The following is a 16,750-nucleotide window of genomic DNA, read 5'->3' on the forward strand; positions in this document are numbered from 1 at the left end:
TACGTTAGGGTCTGTTAGGCACTGAATGCAATTTATGGGCATCAAAACCATTTGAATGTGATAACGAGATATTATACAACATGTAAAAATAGCTTTTTTTTTTTTTTTTTTTTTTGAGACGGGACCTCACTGGACACCCAGGCTGGAGTGCAATGATGCGATCTTGGCTTACTGCAACCTCCGCCTTCCAGGTTCAAGCGATTCTCCTGCCTCACCTCAGCCTCCCGGGTAGCTGGGACTACACTCGTGCAACACCATGCACGGCTAATTTTTTTATTTTTAGTAGAGATAGGGTTTCACCACATTGTCCAGGCTGGTCTCAAACTCCTGACCTCAAGTGATCCACCCTCCTTGGCCTCCCAAAGTGCTGGGATTACAGGCATGAGCCACCGTGCCCGGCCAAACTAGTATTTTCAAATTGTATTTTTATATAACACTAGAAAACAATATTTAATGGAAAAAATACAAGATTTAAGTTGAATAGTAAAGTATGGGTTATGTGTATTCTGTGCTTAGCATGTACCAGGCAATGTGCTTTAAATCATTTAATTTTCACACCAACTTTACAAAACTGATAGTGAAAATAACCTTCTTAAAAAGAAACCGTGACACACAGTAAGTTAAAATAACCCTAAGGCTACAAAGCTAATAGGGGACAGGGTCAGCACTCAAATACAAGTTTGACTGAGCAAATAAGGAAAAATAATTATGTATTTACCTTAAAAAAAAATCAAAATACTAGAAAGCCATGACATCCCAAGCTTAAAGGATTATGGGGGATAGAAAGAAAATTCTGATCCTTTGTCATTTGGTAAATCAGCTTAGCTGGCCAATCATTAAGTGAATAATTATAAAATATGCTAAATTGATTTGAGAAGCAAGATCAAGTGTACTACTCTAAACAAAGAAGAAAAAGGTGGCTAACTTTGCCTTCACAGGTTGAGGATGACCGGTCACTTCTGCTGATGTTCCTTGAAATGCGAGAGCAGTGAGGAAAGACATGGAGGGATGTGGAGTGGTTCCTTGAGCCTGAAAATAAGCCTAAACTCCATCATGAAGGGCCAGAAACAAAAAGTTTTACATTTAAGACCTACAGATAAGGAGGCAGATCAAGTAGAAAGCTACCAAATAGATCTAAGGATAGATGAGGATCTGTTAACAATGGAAGAAGGCAAAATGAAGACAGGGTCAAGAAACATTTTGATGACAGGATCTAGACAGTGAGAAAGAATAGTCTAAGACTGTGGTTCTCAGACTTCAGACAAATACCCTAAAATGACTCAAATTTCTTACACTGGTGACAAAGGTTAAGAAAAGTTATCTAAAACATATAAAGATGATGACTGTACATCCTTTCAATGTCCTAGGAAATGCTATGTCAGAGGCTTACCTTGGAATTATTTAATTTTCTGCAAGAGCATCATTATTTTAATTTTGCTGTTATTAATCAGGGGTTCAGACATTAAAGTTACATGTTAACCTGTAGATTTAAGTCTGGAGAAATACAGTTTATGTACAGAAGAAAAGACAACCCCAAAGATTGCAATTTGTTGCCTGTAGGTTATCAGTAATCTCATTCTAAAATTCTTTATTAAATTGCCTATAAATATCCAGTTCCCCAAATGCTCTTTAAACTAGCTTTACCACAACAGCTTCCTGTCCTTATTAACTAGTCAAACAGTATCTCTGCTATTTACATTCTATAGTTCTAAAAGTCATCCTTTTAACTTTAGAAAATTATACAAAATCATTGTAGCATCATTATCAAATGATACACATGAGCAGAAAGATTACATTTAGTGTTAATCATATAAAACCTGACTCATCATGTAGGTATCCAGGTAAAGAGTTTCAATAAGCAAATGGAAGTAAAGATTGAGAATTATGTAGGCAACTGGGTATACAGATGAGAGAAATTACACTGACATGCAGGAGGTAGGAGAAACCAAGGTAATCAATAAGATTCTATTTTCTCTATGAAAAACAGACAGCATAAAGAGAGGAACACGCCCAGGATGAAATATTGGGAAATGCTAAAATCTAAGGAAAACATAAAAAAAAAAAAAAAAAAAAAAAAAAAAAAGAATCCAGTCAAGGAAAATCAAGAACTTACCACAAGTATTGGGAAAATAAATCAGGATAGTGGTGTTGGCAGACACCAAGAGGAAGATAGACAGGCAGAGTTCAAAAAACTCAACAATGTCCATCAGATTTAGAAAATGGCGAGAGCAGCCTGGGCAACATGGCTAAACCCCATCTCTACACAAAATACAAAAATTAGCGAGGGCGTGGTAGCGCACCTGTAGTCCCAGCTGCTCAGGAGGCTGAGGGGGAAGGACTGCTTGAGCCCAGGAGGCAGAGGCTGCAGCGAGCCAAGATTGCGCCACTGCTCTCCAGCCTGGGGGACAGAGCTAGACTCTACCTCCAAAAAAAAAAAAAAGAAAGAAAATGTTGAGAGTTATTTCTAGAAATGGTGGGGAAGGAGAGGGTATAAGGTAAGATAATAAATACCAACTCTCTTCTGGAAGTGCTAGACTTTATAAAGAGACAATAGCCAGGAGGGAAGGGAAGGCAGAGAGACAAAGGCTGTGTTTGCATGGATATATGTAATTTCCCTGTTTGTCATTTTTAAGAAAATAAATTTTGAGCATATGTATTTAGGTAAAGAAAAGAATTACTGAAAGAAAGGGTTGGGAATAAAGGACAGTCTACTAACAGGATCCCACAGGGGGAAAAAAATTAAGAGCATAAGCTGTGGATCAGAAGAGCATATCAATCTCTGAGGCATGAGAGGATGACAACTCCAAGTAAGGAAGTACGTGCCTAACTTGTTGAATCTGTGATTAATAGGTATGAGAAAAGCAAAGAAGAAAGGAGGTAACCCTTCACAAGGAGGTCCAAAATAGACCAAAAGTCTATTTTGTAGAACACTGTAAGATGATCAATTATCCTGAATAGCTATTGCTAAGCTATTTCTAAAATACAGAGCCACTCATTCCCTAATATAAATCCTGTCTTAGCTCAGATGGCTTGTATAATCCTTTAGAATACTAACTGCATTTATGTAACAAAGGATATTCTTCAGGTCTCAAAAGCACATAGACAGCAACTTTTAGTCCACATGCCAAAAATGGTGCACAGACCCAATTTTAACAGGTCTACAATCCTGCTGGCTACCATCATCAGCCAGTGACTGGGGATAGTAGGTCAGCTTATCAATAGCCTTTTTACTTACTTCCTCTTAAAGGTATCAGACTAGATAGTCTCTAAAATCAGATTCAGTTCCAAATTTTTTAAGACTCCAACCTAATGTTTATTTCAGTTTTTCTTCAATGGGGTACTTTAAAAGTTCTTCCTTATAAAGATATAATAATACCATTTATTAGGGACTCATTAGGTGATTATGAAAAATGAGGAGCTGCTGAGGGAGCAGAGAGAGAATGATTTGTAAATGCTTCTCTCCCTTAAGTGACAGACAGAAACCTCCTGGCTAAGAATCAAAGTTATTCACAGTACAATACAAGGTACCCTGTAGATTACAGCAAAGTGCTCCCTATGGACAAAAACAATTTTATATTTGGTAAATGACCTTTCCAGCATTCAGACACACATAATAAGGCAATATTTTCAAAAATATTCTCTTCAATATATATTCTATTCACTATTGTGAATCTATTCTGCAACCTCCGTCTCCCAGGTTCAAGCAATTCTCCTGCCTCAGCCTCCTCAGCAGCTGGGACTACAGGCACACACCACCATGCCCAGCTAATTTTTGTATTTTTAGTAGAGATGGGGCTTCACCATGTTGGCCAGGCTGGTCTCGAACTCCTGACCTCAGGTGATCTGCCTGCCTCGGCCTCCCAAAGTGCTCGGATTACAGGCGTGAGCCACCACACCCAGCCTACAGAGGTTAACTCTTTAACATAGTTCAGATTAGGACGTCTATTCCTGACTTGCAAGAAAAAATATTTCAACATTGTGATAATCATGGATTTGTGTTACAATCTTTTCCAAACAAGTATGTAGCCTGTCATCAATAGAGCTACAACCTGGGGAACTGTCAAAAACAAAAATTATTAAGATTATAGTTAAGGTAGGGGGAAAGGAAGCATTAAAATGTAACTCAAAGTCGGGGAGAAAATACAGACTGTAACTTTAACACCTGGTGAATAATAGTGTCAAATTTTTGTTTAAGATCACGCATTTCAGAGTAATTATACCTAAATTCATTCAGAATGTCTCGAATATTTTTCAAGTTAAAAAAAAATTTTAAATGCCATACTCTATAGTCTAATGCCCCACATTTCTACATTTAGCATTTTTACCAAAAATAAGTAGATGCCAAAGACTGCCTCTATATTGAGCCAGAATATGTACAAAACAGGAGCCAAGAAAAAATTCAGAGCTTTATTTCCCAAACATAAATTTCTGTAATACAGATTCCTGGACCCTATCAGAATGGGGGTATGAGAAAATCAAACCATTCTTAAAATCACAATAATAGGCTGGGTGCAATGTCTCATACCTGTAATCGCAGCACTATAGGAGGCCAAGGCACAAGAAGGTGGCTTGAGCCCAGGAGTTGAAGACCAGTCTGGGCAATATAAGGAGACCCCATCTCTACAAAATATTTAAAAATTAGCTGGGGCTGCGCGCAGTGGCTGACACCTGTAATGCCAGCACTTTCGGAGGCTGAAACGGTAGGATCACTTGATCTCAGGAGTTTGAGACCAGCCTAGGCAACATGGTGAAACCCCCTCTCTACCAAAAAAAAAAAAAAAAAAAAAAAAATTTAGCCCGGCGTGGTGGTGCACATCTGTGGCCCCAGCTACTCAGCAAGCTGAGGTGGGAGGACTGCTTGAGCCTGGGAAGTGAAGTCTGCAGTAAGCTGAGATCATGCCACTGTACTCTAACCTGGGCGACAGAGTGAAACCCTGTCTCAAAAATAAAAAATAAAATTAAAATAGCCAGGTGTGGTGACATGCACACGTAGGCCCAGCTACTCCGGACGCTAAGGTGGTGAGGTGGGAGGACTGCTTGAGCCCAGGAAGTCAAGGCTGCAGCAAGCCATGATTGTGCCACTGTGCTCCAACCTGGGTGACAGAGGGAGACCCTGCGTCAAAACAAAACAAAACAAAAACACCAAAAGAAATTAAAAAGGAAAAAAAGCAAAATAACAATTTATTTTTCTAGTATCAGCTAGGTTTGACAACTGTGACACAGATTTACATTATTGTTTTGGTATCATTATGTATCATCTTCTATTCCTTTGTAATTTTTACATGACTCTCCCACCTCCCACAATTAAAAATTGCCACTGATATCCTTAGAAACTTCTAGGAATCTAACCTAAAGAAATACTTGCACAAGTAAGCAAGGATGTAATCACGATGCTCACTGCAGTATGTCACTGTGGAAAAATGGAGATGATCCGAATGTTCTCAGCAAAGGAATAGTTAATAAGTATACTGTATCAATACTATGGCATATTTAGAGGTCCTCAAAAGCAAAGGGGTAAATCTGTATATACTGCACTGACATTCATGGACAGAACCTTGTTAATTCATTCCTTCAGCAAATATTTGAAGGCCTATTTGACAGGTGTCAATACTGTTTGCTACAATGGAGCTTACCTCAACTGGAAAGAGAAAATAAACAAACTATATGCACATTGTGGTAAGTCCCACGAAAAGTGAAATAGGAGAAAAATAGGAAGGAGTAGAGGATAATGGGGAGGAGGAAGGAAAAAGCTACTTTGAGTTGAATCATCAGGTAACAGCTCTCTGAAGAGACATTTTAAGCCCAGACTCAAAGCGTAAGAAAGCAGGGGGAAGGAAAGGTATGCATTTGTTTATATATGTGTAGGAAAAAAGTCTGGAAAAATACACCTAAATGTCAACAGTGGAGCAGAGAGAAAAGTAGTAAAAAGTACCTATGTCTTGAGTCTATTCAAACCCTGGCTCTACATTTTAAGTCATGTTATCTTGGAAAAATTTCATAACTAAGCCTGAGTTTTCTCATCTGTCAAAGAAATCATCATGCCTTTCAGAGGTAAAGACATTGTCACTCACCCATTTGAGAATAATGTGACTAAATACAAAAAAAATTAGATCAGGCATGGTGGCTCACACTTGTAATCCCAGCACTTTGGGAGGCCAAAGTGGGCAAACTGCTTGAGCCGAGTTTGAGACCAGCCTGGGCAGCATGGCGAAACCCCTTCTCCACAAAAAATACAAAAATTAGCCGGGCATGGTAGTGCGCATCTCTAGTCCCAGCGACTTTCGGGGCTGAGGTGGGAGGATCGCTTGAGCCCAGGAGATGGAGACTGCAGTGGGCTGAGATCGCACCACTGCACTCCAGCCTGGGTGACAGAGTGAGACCCTGCCTCAAAAAAAAAAAAAAAAAAAAATTAAAAGCCATATTCACATTCAAATCAATAAGACTACAGCTACCACTTGTCTTCAAATGGGCATAAACATAAATTGAACAACATTTGTAAAACAGGCTAGTTACACAAATTGAATTATCTTCCTGAACTTTCCATTTTGATTCTTCTTCTACTTCTCACTACCTTTCCCCTGCATGTAGATTATAAAATTTCTCAAAATACAAAAAAGTTGAGAATTGCTCAATACCTGTAAGTTTCATCTAGCTTCTACAATGAAAAGTTTTACATATGCTTTATTACATATGTATCCATATCCTCATTTACATTCCCCTGTGTCTGCCATCTATCCATCCTTTCTTTCTGATGTATTTCAAAGTAAGCTGCAGGCACCATTATACTTTGTGTATCATAAAACAGTTTTCAAATTTTGCTTCACGTTTTCAGTTAAATTTTCAACAACGAAATGCCCAAGTGTTAAGTGTAAAATTCAATGAGTTGTGACAAACACACACACCTGTGTAACCCAAATCCTTACCAGGATACACAGTCTATCACCCAAGAAACTTTACTCACGCTCCTCCCCAATCAGTCCCTGCACTTCACCTCTCAACTCTGCAACAACTACTATTCTAATTTTTTTTTTTTTTTTTACCATTGTCTTGCCTATTCTAGAATTTTATATAAGTGGAAACATATAGTATGTACTCTTTTGTGTAAGGCTTCTTTGACTCAGCATAATAATATCCTGAGATTCATCTATGTTGCTGAGTCTTATCAATATTTTTACCTTCTTATTGCTGAATATTCTACTGTATGAATACGAACATTTTGATTAACCATTTTTCTGTTGATGGACTAAGTTTTGCCTGTTAAGTTTAAAGCTGCTAGATTTTTCTACAAGTCTTTCCATGGATATATGCTTTCATCTCTTTTGAGCAGAATTAACTAAGAGTAGAATCACTAGATCATCATAAGAAAGATTATGATTAACTTCTTTTTTTTTTTTTTTTTTTTTTTTTGGTACAGAGAGTCTCACTCTTGTTACCCAGGCTGGAGTACAGTGGTGCAATCACAGTTCACTGCAACCTTTAATTTCTGGGCTCAAGCAATCCTCCTGCTTCAGCCTCCTGAGTAGCTGTGAGTATAGGTGTGTGCCACCATGCCTGGCTTTTCTTGTGGGGAGATGGAGGTGAGTAGAGACAGGATCTTGCTATGTTACCTGGGCTGGTCCCAAACTCCTGGACTCAAGCAATCCGCCCACCTCAGCCTCTCCAAGTATTGGGATTATAGGAGTGAGCCACCTCACCTGGCCTATAATTAACTTTTAAAGGAACCTCCAGATCTTTTTTTCCAAAGTAACTACTATTTTACACACTTACTAACAAGTATAGAAGTCCCAGTTGCTCCATATCCTCACCAACAGTTGGTGTTGCCAGTCTTTTAAATTTTGGTTATTCTAGGCCAGGTGCGGTGGCTCATGCCTGTAATCCCAGCACTTTGGGAGGCCAAGGCGGGCAGATCACTTGAGGTCAGGAGTTGGAGACCCGCCTGGCCAACATAGGGAAACCCCATCTCTACTAAAAATACAAGAAGTGACCAGATTGGTGATGCATAACCATAATCCCAGCCACTTCCGGAGGCTGAGGCAAGAGAAGCACTTGAACCCGAGGGGTGGAGGCTGCAGTGAGCTGAGATGGCACCACTGCACTCCAGCCTGGGTGACAGAGTGAGACTCCGGCTCAAAGAAATAATTTTTTTTTTTCGTTATTCTGCTGGGTGTGTAGTAGTATCTTATTATTGTTCTAATACGTATTTCCCTAATAACTAATGATGCTGCTTATTTGTGTTTGAAGCTAACCGCATCTCCCGCCGACTTTCCAAGCCCAAAATACTCAAGAATCTAATCTTATTTCAACCTTTTTTTAAAAAGTCTTTATTGTGATCACTTTGGCAGCACATACACTGAAAATGGAACTATACGGAGAAGAATAGCATGGCCCCTGTGTAAGGATTACACAATTTAATATTGTTTTTAAAGGCCTTTATCAACTCTCAACTCATGAAATAAGGGAAAAAAAACTATGGGATACACTTTCATGATGAAGATGACCAGAAATATTCCTGAACCCCATCCCAAACCGACTGCTGGGAAAGTTGCCTTGTTGCTAAAAAAGCAAGCAAGACAGAGGAGACATCAGGAGAGAAGAGAAGGAAGGGGAAAAGAAAATCTATACCTGAGAATTTATACATGCCTGGCCAAGATTTGTAGGCATATTTCGAATCAGGTGAATGATCCAAGAAACTTTAAGCCAAGGAACTTCAAATCTTACTGATCACTTTAACGCAGCGATGCTCAATATTTAGCGTGCCTAAGAATTACCTATGGATCTTGTTAAAATTCACATTCTTGTTAAAATACAGGGATAGAACTTGAGGTGCCATGTTTCCTAAAAGAAACTTCTCTGCCAGTCTGAGAACCATACTTTGGGTAGCAAGCTCTTAGTGCATCTAAATACTTGACAAGAGCAAAGTAAACCTTCAGAGAAAGGCACCTTTAGGCCTCGGAAAATGCTACACACAATCTAAGGACAATGAACAGAATATACATAACACTCAAGTAAACAAGGCACTATGAATAAAAACCTGCAAAAAGACACAAAACATTTCAGATAGGAGAATTATCAGATCGTAAAATGCTCACAATGTGTAGACGCATAAAGGACAAACATGAAAAAGATAAATGAAACAGAAAAACTATTAAATGTTACATAGATTTGGAAAACAACCAAACAGAATTTCTAACATGAAAAATAAAATAATAAAGCTCAGACAGGTCTGGCGGCCTATTAGACAAAGACAGCAAAGTGGAAGACAGAAGGAATTATATAAAATATATCACAGAAAGAACAAAAGATTAAAAATAAGATATGCAGAGAATAAAGTGAGAAATTCATATATAAGTTTAATGAAAATTCCAGAAGTAGAAGGGTGAAGAAATGTGAGAGACGTATCTAAACATCTAGTGGCTGAGAATTTTCTAGAACCAGTAAATGATATGAATCCACAGATGCAAGGGACCTAACTGAGCTCAAACAGGATAAATAAAAGACATCTAAACCCAGACATGTCATAATTCAAAAACAAAATAAACTAGCCACATGTAGAGGTGTGCAGGAGGATCACTTGAGCCCAGAATTTTGAGACTACAGTGACCATGATAGCACCACTTCATACCAGCCTGGGCAACAGAGTGAGACACCATCTCTAAAAAAATAATAATAAAATAATAAAATAAAACAGTCTACACCAAGGGAAATTATCTCCTATGAATGAAGTTTTGGTCAGATTAAAACAGTTTTTCCACCAGCAGAAAGAAAGTGGCAAAAAGTAAAGGTGACAAACAGCTAAATGTAAATGAATATTAACTCTTTATTACACTATAGAGTAAGACTCAAAAACATTTATTCAAATGACAGTATCTTAAAGCCAACAGGAACTTGGTAAATGGAGTTATCATTTTAAGGTCGTTGTATTTTCCACAAGAAGACCTCGTTAAATATACTGTTTTACTTTGTAAAACAGGCAGGCAGAGACTAGAATCATCTCTCTATTAAAAATAATAAACTCAGTCGGGTGTGGTGGCTTACACCTGTAATACCAGCACTTTGGGAGGCTGAGGCAGGTGGATCACCTGAGGTCAGGAGTTCGAGACCAGCCTGGTCAACATGGTGAAACCCCGTTTCTACTAAAAATACAAAAATTAGCCAGGCATGGTCGGGAGGCTGAGGCAGGAGAATCGCTTGAACCTGGGAAGTGAAGGTTGCAGTGAGCTGAGATGGCGCCACTGCACTCCACCCTGGGTGACAGAGCGAGACTCCATCTCAAAAATAATAAAATAATAATAATAAACTATTATGATGGCAACAAATCAGAAAATAAAATGAAGTAAAACTCCATCTCTGTATGTCATTACAAATTTGATAGAAGATGCAAAAAGAATAAATCCTAATGTAAACCAGGGACTCTGGGTAATAACATGTCAATGTAGGTTTACTGACTGTAACAAATGTACCATTTCGGTGGGGGATGTTGATCACAGGAAAAGGCTACGCATGTTGCGGGGTAGAGGAGTGTACAGGAAATCTCTGTACCTTCAGCTGATTTTTGCTATGTGAGCCTAAAACTACTCTTAAAAAGTCTTTTAAGGCATTAAAAGGCATTACTAGAGATAAAAAGAGTACCTCCATAGTGAAAAAGGGTTTTAATCCAGTGACACTGCAATTCTCAATTTATATACACTTCATTTATATACAAGGCCTAATATTACATATTAAAAAACTAAAAAATACCCAAATCCAAAGTGGATTTTGAAACACTTCTCTCAGCAACCAATATAACAAGACAACCAAAAAATAAAAAAGGGGCCAGGTGCAGTGGCTCACGCCTATAATCCCAGCACTTTAGGAGGCCAAGGCGGGAGGATTATTTGAGGTCAGGAGTTGGAGACCAGTCTGGCCAATGTGGTGAAACCTTATCTCTACTAAAAATACAAAAATTAGCCAGGTGTGGTGGCATGCACCTGTAATCCCAGTTACACCGGAGGCTGAGGCAGGAGAATTGCTTGAACCAGGAGGCAGAGGTTGCAGTGAGTTGAGATCGCGCCACTGCACTCCAGCCTGGGCGACAGAGTGAGACTCCGTCTCTAAATAAATAAAGATAATTATCTATTCAAGTTTTAAAAAATCTTCTTGCCTTAAAGTTCTCTATACTTCTGCATAATTACAACTCTAAAGAGCCCCATGGCACTCTGCAAACTTAGACATTTTGTTAGATGCCTCTACAAGTGGGTACTTACATTAGACAACCATGTTTGCCTCCTCTCTCTCCCCACTACATTCCCACAGACTCCTATGAATGCTGCAACATAATACCTAATACCCTTCCAGATAGTCACAACACCTGCCACAAGTTAACTAGGATTCAAGACTCAACAAACAACCTATGATGGACCAATGAGAGTCTCCTCCCAAGACTCTTTGGGTACCTAGATTGTAAAACCTAAGTTTGGCATTATAATGGCTGTATTTAATACTGTCAAATTAGAAAGCAGTCTTTGGAGAGAAAGAGAGAGACAGCAGACACAAAGACAGTAGAGACAATAGGTGATAGTTTCTGAAATACTGGTTTCCCTAAGGCCCAGCTGCCTAATTCCATTCTTAAAGATTTCATTAGACACACATTGATAAGTCAATGTCAAGTAATAGTCTTAGGTAAGCAGGCATTCAATTAATGTTTGAATTTTTTTTAAGTCCCACTTTATTTTTTACACCTCCAAATTGACATTAGTGTAAACTTGACTCATTCAGAGATTTCCCCCAATAACAAAGACAAAATTAAGCCACAGCACACGAAGTAACAGTGTACAAAGACTTCTGACATGTGTCTCTCTCTTTAACCCTAATAACCCCAGAATTATAGCAAGAGAAAGCACTACTCACATTTAACACAAAGAGTAAGACGCAAAGGAAATTCACCTATGCTCAAGCGTCTAAGGATTAGAATTAGAACCCCAGTCGCCTGACTCTCAGGCCAATTTACTTATACACTGACCTTTAAAAGGGTAAATTCATATCAAAACTTTCTATTTGTATTATACTATATACAGGAATAAAAAAATCAACTTTTTAAGTGATAATACACAGTGTAAAGATTCTTCTCTAAAATTTGTATCAGATAGCATTTTTAAAAAATTTTTTTTTAAAGGCAGTGTCCCACTGTCCACCAAGGCTGGAATGCAGTAGCACAATCAAAGCTCACTATAACCTCCAGCTCCTGGGCTCAAGTGGTCATCCCACCTCAGCCTCCCCAGTAGCTAGAATTATAAGTGTGCACCACCACATCCACCTAATTTATTTTTATTTTTTGTAGAGACAGAGGTTGGGAGGTGTCCCACTGTTGCCCAGGCTGGTCTTAAACTCCTGGCTTCAAACGCTCCTCCAACCTTGGCCTCCCAAAGCATGAGCCACTGTGCTCAGTATTGCTGAATACACTAAAAGTCACCATCAAGAAATAATACAATGGTATATTTCTTTTCCCGTTCCTTATTGAAGTAAACGAGAAAAACATTAAGAGACCAGTAAAGCAAGAAAAAGAGGGCTAAACAAAACCACAGCCATCAAATTTCTTTCTTTTTTTAATACAGATGAGATTTCCAGGCCTGTCTCGAACTCCCGAGCTCAAGCAATCCACCCACCTTGGCCATGAGCCACGGCACACGGTCTAGCCACCAAATTTCTATATGCAATCACTTTTTCAGCCACAGGGAATAGTAAAATAGTTAAAACTGTAAAAAGAAGTAGAAACAAGAGGTACTGCCACACCTCCAAAGTGTTAGAACACTTAAGGTTTTCCTCAGGTGGAAAAAAAATCAGGAAAACCAGCAAGAATGAGCTAGAATAAACTAGACCAAGATTCTACCCTGTGCTATCAGCTGGGAAAGACGAGCTAGCCCAGGCCCTCTTCTAAAGACAACTTGAAGTGAGGTGTGCAGATAGCCAGCGGTGATATTCGAATCTTTGGTAGGATGCATGCAAGGTTTAAAAGAATGCTGGGAAGCTCAGACCAACGGAAAGACCAAAATGGAAACAAGTAACTGGAGTAAAAGGTGACAAACTACAACTCTAAGTACTATTAGAGAAGAGCAACCCGAGCCCTAGGGGTGGCAATACACATTCCAAGAAGGGCTGGTACATAAGAACTCACGAAAATGAGGTATTTCCCCAAGAGAGAAGTGGAATGGTCTAGAATGGGAGGCAAAAAGGGAGTTCTAGCGAGACAACTTCAGAAAGGTCTAGGGGCATGAATGAATGAGCAATATATAACTGCGGATAGGTTTCAAAGGAAAGCCTGAAAACATGCAAACAACTGAAACTACGAAACAACCCAAATATACAATTCACACCTATAATCTTCCAAACAAACTGCATACCAAATATATAGGAGGCGCTAACAGGTCTTTTAAAACAAGTTGTTACATATAAAAAGAAAGCGTATGGAAGTTCTGTTGTTTTGTTTGTTTTTAACTGACATGGCTTTATTCAAAACACAGTTGCACAAAATAACTTCAAAGTTTTTAAGGAGAGATTCTTGAGAACTTAACACACTATGTACAGACTGTCATACAAAGGAAGCTCTTAAAAGTCCATCACACATTTCATGTTTGCTTTAGTTGAACTTCTACAACTTAGGAATTAAAAAACAAACAGAAACCTGGTAAATTGTTTCGCAAAAAGTAGAGTCATCACTATACTTGAATTTGGTTCTGAAATGAATCTGGCATCTTCCAGTAACTGTTTCCTATCTAACCTGCTTGAAGTGACACTATCATAACCAACAAACGTATTTTCTAGTTAACGAGATGTTTAAATTCAAATAATTTAATAAGAAATAGTAAATTGAAATTGCCAATGGGGTATTTCTTCCTAAAGAGAAATCCAAATAAGTTTCCATTTGCAGTCCCATACTACAGATGATTAAGATATTTTTCAGTTGGTAAGATTTTTAACTAAGAAGACAGCACATCACAACATTAATTCTAAAATTTACCCTAAAAGTTAATAGAATTTGGCCAGGCGCAGTAGCTCACGCCCGTAATCGCAGCAATTGGGAGGCCAACACGGGTGGATCACTTGAGGTCAGGAGTTGGAGATCACCCAGGCCAATATGGTGAAACCCTGTCTCTACTAAAAATACAAAAATTAGGTGGGCATGGTGACACATACTGTAGTCCCAGCTGCTTTGGAGGCTGCGGCAGGGGAATCGCTTGAACCCCGGAGGCAGAAGTTGCAGTGAGCTGAGATCGCGCCACTGCACTCCAGCCTGGGCGACAGAGCGAGACTCTGTCTTTAAAAAACAAAAAAAAGTACTGCCTACTGTAAATAGGTGAATTGTATGGCATGTGAATTATATCTCAATAAAGCTGCTTGGTTTTTTTTTTTTTTTTTTTGAGACAGAGTCTTGCTCTGTTGGCCATGCTGGAGTGCAGCGATGCAATCTTGGCTCACTGCAACCTCCGTCTCCCGGGCTCAAGCAACTCTCCTGCCTCATCCTCACCAGTAGCTGGGATTACAGGCACGTGCCACAACGCCTGGCTAATTTTTGTATTTTTAGTAGAGATAGGGTTTCACTATGTTGGCCAGGCTGGTCTTGAACTCCTGACCTCAGGTAATCTGCCCGCCTCAGCCTCCCAAAGTGCTGGGATTACAGGCATGAGCCACCACACCCGGCTCAATAAAGCTGTTTTTAAAAATTCTATTTTGTTCAGAAAATGCTTTCTACCTTCAAAAGTATTATATAATAAGGAAAACTTTGGCCAAGCACAGTGGCTCACTTTGGCCAGGCGAGGTGGCTTACGCTTGTAATCCCAGTACTTTGGGAGGCTAAGGTGGGTGGATCACCTGAGGTCAAGAGCTCAAGACCAGCCTGGCCAATATGGTGAAACCCCCTTCTTCTACTAAAAACACAAAAATTAGCCGGGTGTGGTGGTGCACACTTGTAAATCCAGCAACTTGGGAGGCTGAGGCAGGAGAACTGCTTGAACCTGGGAGGCAGAGGTTGCAGTGAGCCTAGATTGCGCCACTGCACTCCAGCCTGGGTGACAGAATGAGACTGTCTGAAAAGAAAAAAAAAAAAATGAGAATTGAATTTTATTTTTACTGTTACCCTACTTCAGAACAGCTTTTTAGGAACTGGAAGGTAATAAGACAGTCTTTTCCCTCGAGGAACATATACTCTACCAGGGTCAGCAGACGAATAGCAATTATCAGACAGTTCTGTGAGGAAAACTAAGCAGTGGGAAGAGAAGAAGAAGATAATAAGAAGTAGAGACTACAGACAGAAGACGGTAGCAGACAGGGTTCCCTACCCAAATTCCAACTACCCCACCTTTCTTCCCTGCTAAAAGAATCCGGCTACAACCGCCTTTACCTCCCAGGAAGCAGGCTATTCCCTCGCCCTCAGGGATGAGTCATGATTGGGCTAAAGCCAATTATTTCTTTCAAACTTCAAGATTAGAGGCATGAAATCAATTGAGACCATTGGTTCATAATGAGGATTCTTATACTTGGAAGAAATAATTTCACTAACCTCTAACTGAAATTAAAGCCAGGCATGGTGACTCATGCCTGTAATTCTAGCACTCTGGGGGGCCAAGGCAGGTGGATCACTTGAAGTCAGGAGTTCAAGACCAGCCTGGCCAACATAGTGAAACCCCGCCTCTGCTAAAAATACAAAAAATTAGCTGGGCATAGTGGTCGTGCCTACAGTCCCAGCTACTCGGGAGGCTGAGGCAGAATCACTTAAACCCAGGAGGTGGAGGTAGCAGTGAGCCGAGATCGCGTCACTGCCACTCTACTCCAGTCTGGGCAATGCAGCGAGACTTCGTGCCCGCCCCCCAACAAAAAAAAAAAAAAAAAAGAATTTTAACATTTCTTTCTCATATGAATAGGCAACAAACCACAGCATTATTGGCGGTACCTTTAAGTTTCTACCAAGAGAAATCACAGATATTATATCACATTACAATTGCTGCAGATACCTCAAACTATCCTTTACACTCAACTACTTTGAGAAGCTGCTAGATCATTACTGACAGTGCTAATAAACACATTACTGATTACATACCAGCTTTCACAGTTTGAGAGCTAGACTTCAACATTTTGAGATCTTTGGTTTTTTGAATCTTATGGGTATTAATTTTGTGAATTTAACAATATTATTCTGAGGTATCCACGAGCTTCAGACTGCTAAAGAATCTATGCTTCAAAAAAGGTTCAGGGCATCTGGACTTAAAAGGTCCTAACCAAAACTTTCAAATGAAACAGAGAAAAGAAAATAGAGCATGCAAAATCATTAAGCACAGCTCGTGCAACTTACTTCAGTTACACAGATATGCCTTCACATACAGTGGTGACACACAGTAGGTCATTCATATCAGACTGCATATCAGAAGAATTTAAAAGCCAATGGTCTAAACCTGGCTGTGTACAAAATACCATTACTGTGTGCGGGTTTTTTTTTTTTCTTCTTTTTTTTTTTTGCCAGAAGTATGATCCAGTTGTCAGTAATAAGATATACAGGGAGACAGGCTAGGCATCCTCTAGGAATACTTTTGCTTTCTAGATAAACAACAATAGGAACACAACAGTATCTTTTCTTCTTCCTGACTCAAATGCAGTGGACACAATGACTCCAAGCCTTGACAGCCATTCAGTAACCGTGAGAACCACTTGCTGCTTAGAATGGCAGAGCAGAAACACACAGAGCCTGGCCCTTGCTGGAACCACTGTGCAAATGAACCATGTC

General features: G+C 39.4%; 1 protein-coding gene and 1 non-coding gene across 51 annotated transcripts in view; one reads left to right on the forward strand and one right to left on the reverse strand.

The window, feature by feature from the left end:
* Positions 1–16,750, reverse strand: part of TRIP12 (thyroid hormone receptor interactor 12) — a 156,534-nt gene that overhangs the window by 119,954 nt on the left and 19,830 nt on the right. The window lies entirely within an intron of this gene.
* On the forward strand, positions 8,327–8,434 carry LOC112132432 (U6 spliceosomal RNA). Its single transcript, XR_002914205.1, has one exon. It is a non-coding gene; the product is annotated as a U6 spliceosomal RNA (small nuclear RNA).

Source organism: Pongo abelii, chromosome 11 (assembly GCF_028885655.2).
Source record: "Pongo abelii isolate AG06213 chromosome 11, NHGRI_mPonAbe1-v2.0_pri, whole genome shotgun sequence".
Lineage (NCBI taxonomy): Eukaryota > Metazoa > Chordata > Mammalia > Primates > Hominidae > Pongo > Pongo abelii.